A 5,000-nucleotide genomic window follows, 5' to 3' on the forward strand; every position below is an offset into this window, starting at 1 on the left:
GTATAATTATTTACATCCAATCCTTCCTGACTGTTGCCTGCTTCTCTTCATTCCCTATATGGGTCGAGGGTGATCATCTCTGTTTCATCATCCTTAGCCCTATCGACGTGATGGTATATAAGCACCTCTTAGGGCATAACCCGGGGGGAATCGTATCACACAGAGTGTTCACCCCGACGAAGCTCAAACAAGAAGCCTAAGGCCCCGTCCACACGGCCGAGCTTTGCTCGACGAACTTTGTTCGATGTGACGTCAGAAGCGGAGAAACCGCGGCAAAGTTCTGACTTTTCTCGCTGTTTCTCCGCTTCTGACGTCACATCGGACATAGTTCGTCGACTAAGGCGCTGGTTCAACGAGCTTCTGTAAACGAACGTTCATCGTTCGTGGAGTGTTCTGTTATACTACTCTTGGCCAAATTAACCAATCTTTTCGTTTTCTGTAAAGGAAGACCACTGAGATGGCTATTTGTCTGTCCGTCCGCGCTTTTCTCTTGTCTGTCCTCAGATCTTACGAACTACTGAGGCTAGAGGGCTGCGAATTGGTATGATGATCATCCACCATTCAGTCATCATACACACCAAATTGCAGCCCTCTAGCCTCGGTAGCTTTTATTCTATTAAAGGTTAAATTTAGCCATGATCGTGCGTCTGGAGTCGCAACAACACAGGATTATACGCTGAGCAGAAAACTCGATTGAGCCGAAGAGATTTTTTTTTTTTACATGTTCGCTAAGTAAACTATCTTGCAAACTGCGAACTCCTACTACAAGAAATATGTTGGACAATCTCACAGTATATTTCATCGTAACTTTTCTTCCATTTCTACCAGTGCTACTAGAAGGGTAAAGCCTCCTGGCTTGGAGGGAAGTCTGTCAAGAGTGAGACTGCGAGCCCTACGCCTTATTTATGGCCCCAGAGGGCGCTGGTGTATAGTTGTAGCTTGGTGGACTTGTGGGCGACTTAGGCCTACACCTTGAACATATATATATACTCGCTTACAAATACTTCCATTGTGAATGGGAAAACATGGAGCCAAGAAAGAACATATGAGCGAAGTATTAACCGTTTTAAGGAGACCGACCGAAAGTAATCGGATTAAGGAGGAAGGAGGAGGGACGCCATAGCGAGATAAGACTGGTTGGTTTGGTCAGCGGGAGGTTCGTGTGACAAAGTCGTTAGGCCTACTTGGAGGAGGGGGTTGGGGGTTGGGGGCTGACTCCTACTACTAATACAGTGATTTCGGGCCGAGGGACACGGCGACGATAATTACGGGGATTATTGGAATGTTTCTTTTTTTTAATTTATCCTCTCTCTATCTCTCTCTCTCTCTCTCTCTCTCTCTCTCTCTCTCCCCTCGCAATGTGGTAGCGACGATAATAACAGGATTATTGGAAGATGTTCATTTTGTAACTCCTTGTATTTACTTCATCTCTCTCTCTCTCTCTCTCTCACATACATACACGCACACACACACACACACACGATACATACACGCACACACACACGCTCGCACGCGCGCACAATGAAAAGAACGTGCTTCTATTGCAAAAACAATTCGTGCAAAATTCAAAAAAGAAAAAAAAAAAAAAAAAAAAAGCTAAAGAGCAAAATTGAAATCTTCCACCCACCATTTATCACCTTATCTCGATATCTGCGATAACCTCGCCCGTTTGGTTGACCCTTTCAGACTCTACAGAGCGCCCAATATCTCCCAAAAAAGAGGCCCATATATCCCGTCCGCCTCATCGGATCCTTCCAGATACAGACCCTTCTATGGCAAGGGGCGTCCTTTCTGTATCTCCCTTGACCTCCTCTTACTACTTCTTCTTAATGAACACCTTAATACCCTTTGGAAGATTCAAGAATTTCAAGTCAGTGGCCCCTTTGGTGGGCTTGTTCCATATGAATAGGGTTCATCTACTGAATAATAATAATAATAATAATAATAATAATAATAATAATAATAATAATAATAATAATTAATGTTCTTAGGACGCTTAAAGAATTCCAAGTCATTTGCCCCTTTTGGTGAGCTTGTTCCATATGAACAGGTTTCATCTACTGAATAATAATAATAATAATAATAATAATAATAAATAATAATAATAATAATAATAATAATAATAATAATAATAATAATAATAATAATCATAATAATAATAATAATAATAATAATAATATTCTTTGGTAGCTTAAAGAATTCCAAGTCAGTGGTCCCTTTGGTAGGCTTGTTCCATATGAACAGGTTTTATAATAATAGTAATAATAACAATAATATTCTTTGGAACCTTAAAGAATTTCAAGTCATTGGCCCCTTTGGTGGGCTTGTTCCATACGAACAGGTTTCATCTACTGAATAATAATAATAATAATATTTCTTGGAACCTTGAATTTCAAGTCAGTGGCCCCTATTGTGGTGAAGGACTCCTCAATAGTTCATCCGGGAATCAGTAAGTAGTATATATGTGCATCTGAGAATTAATAAGTATGTATAAACCAGAAGACTGAATATAAGAATTATGGATCAGCAACCATCACTTTCATTAAGGGGGGGTCTCATTATTTATCAGCTTTCTGTAAGCTAAAAATATTGAGATGGTCTGTCCATCCTCACCTTTTCTGTCCGCCCTCAGATCTTAAAAGCTACTGAGGCTAGAGGGCTGCACATTGGTATGTTGATCATCCACCCTCCAATCATCAAACATACCAAATTGCAGCCCTCTAGCCACAGTAGTTTTTATTCTATGTAGCTTTAAAGTTTGCCCATAATCGTACGTCTGGTAACGCAACGACGCAGGCCACCACGGCTGGCTGAGAGTTTCGAATGGAACTATACGCTATATAGAAGTTTCTTCGGCTCATTTTTTTATTTACTTTTTAAAGCATATACGCCCTTAATAGCTCATCGTAGCCCTTGGGGAAAATTAAGAAAAAGAACTCAAGACATTAAATTAGAACAAAAGAAGAGTATACGCAAACTTGTGCGCACACAAACGAACGACGATATATCGAATTTCCCCGTTGACTATAGGTTTGGTGGGGGCATCTAAAACCTCCTTTTAACTCCCTGGAGACTACTTACGGCTGGAAGAGGAAAGTTGGAGAGCTGGAATAAGGGTCGAAGTTCCAACCCCCGTGAGGGCTGGTGCGTTATGGGGTGAGGACGCTGTGTGTGTGTGTGTGTGTGTGTAGCGAGAGAGTGAAAGTAGATTCTATAAACTATGTACGTACTTCATTACAAGATTTATTTTTCAATCCATGAAAAAAATGAGAGAGAGAGAGAGAGAGAGAGAGAGAGAGAGAGAGAGAGAGAGAGAGAGAGAGTAGATTCAACAGAGTATATACTTTATTACAATATTTGATTTTAAATCTTTGAAAAAATATCTGAATGAGAGAGAGAGAGAGAGAGAGAGAGAGAGAGAGAGAGAGAGAGAGAGAGAGAGAGAGAGAACGTAAACTCAATAGACTATATACAAGATTTATTTTTTAATCCATGTAAATATATCTTAATGAGAGAGAGAGAGAGAGAGAGGAGAGAGAGAGAGAGAGAGAGAGAGAGAGCCTTATATAGTAACTATCATACACGTATTAAGAATCTCAATCATTTACCCAGGAAAGTAATCTCTTTTGGGAACTTCTTGATCAGAAAAAAAGTGTTAATTGCTTCAACTGACCTTATGATAATTCTTATAATATAATAGATATGGAGAGGTATTTACTACATCAATCTCTCATTAAGCAAGAGACGAATGAAACCTATTAACCTCCAAAGACAGTTTTAGTTTTTTGTAGAAGAAAACTGTCAGTCCGCCCTCAGGTCTTAAAAACTACTGAGGCTAAAGGGCTGCAAATTGGTATGTCGATCATCCACCCTTCAATCATCAAACATACGAAAATGCAGCCCTTTAGCCTCGGTAGTTTTCATTCAATCTAAGGTTAAAGTTATCCATGATCGTACGTCTGGCGCCTTTACTGAATTGATTTAAGGTTACGGTTAGGGTGATCCTACTTCTGGCAGCGCTGTGGGTACCAATAAAATAGGCCACCACCGGACTGTGGCTGGGTTTCATAGGCCGTAGGTGAGGTCAACACAGGACAGAAAACTCATAATATAACCGACGTCATACCCTGGATATAAATGAATATATAATCTTAGCAGCTATTCGGGACTTGCTACCCCACCCCCCAACGTCGAATATAAGTTCATCTAAACTAACGCCCACAAGTTACTCGCAACTTGCAGTGCCTCGCTGTGTTAGACACTTGGAAACACTTTCCCAGTGTCTTGAAGACCTGAAAGTGAACTTGGGCCTGATCAGTCATACTCGAGATTAATGGAGTAAAGTGTGGTTAGATTATCTCTGCATATAAATAAATTTTGTATGTATGCACGCGATGCAGAAGGGAATTGCATAGTGGCTTACATTTACCCTTAGCGAAGGTGGCAGTGTTAAGTCATTTTATGTAAATCAATATATTTACAGAATTATTTAGGTCGTGGATGGTTACTACAATCATTATTATTTCATTTTGACTATCACATGTCCGATCAACGGAACCGCTCCATAATTTTCATTGTTGGTCCTATATTTCTGCAGCAGAGCGGCTACATAAGAGTAATTAGTTTCCCCGACGTATTAATTACGTTGTCTCTGTGTTACCAGGTGTATTGACCCATCGGGAGAGTGGACGGGACCTTTGATTGTAATAATTGCTACAGTGCGATTTTGGGGATTTTTTGTCTATTACAGGTATGGGATTCGATTAATTAGAATCTCAATTTCAATTATGTGGTGCTTTCAAAAGCTCTCTCTCTCTCTCTCTCTCTCTCTCCTCTCCTCTCTCTTTTGCCCCAGGGGGTGAGGTATCTTTTCCCCAGCTCCCCAATCTTCCAGAGTGCCAGGAATAAAGAAAGGTTCCTGAGACAAGGAGTTCCTCAGTGCCAGGCGAGACTTTTAATTACTCGGTTTGACAAAAGAGAAACTTGTAAAATTCTTCACT

The 5,000-nt window shown here is 40.4% G+C and overlaps 1 protein-coding gene across 1 annotated transcript in view; it reads left to right on the plus strand.

Annotated features, from left to right (window-relative positions):
• Positions 1-5,000, plus strand: part of LOC135203494 (uncharacterized) — a 555,542-nt gene that overhangs the window by 549,509 nt on the left and 1,033 nt on the right. The window lies entirely within an intron of this gene.

This window comes from Macrobrachium nipponense, chromosome 36 (genome assembly GCF_015104395.2).
Source record: "Macrobrachium nipponense isolate FS-2020 chromosome 36, ASM1510439v2, whole genome shotgun sequence".
Classification (NCBI taxonomy): domain Eukaryota; kingdom Metazoa; phylum Arthropoda; class Malacostraca; order Decapoda; family Palaemonidae; genus Macrobrachium; species Macrobrachium nipponense.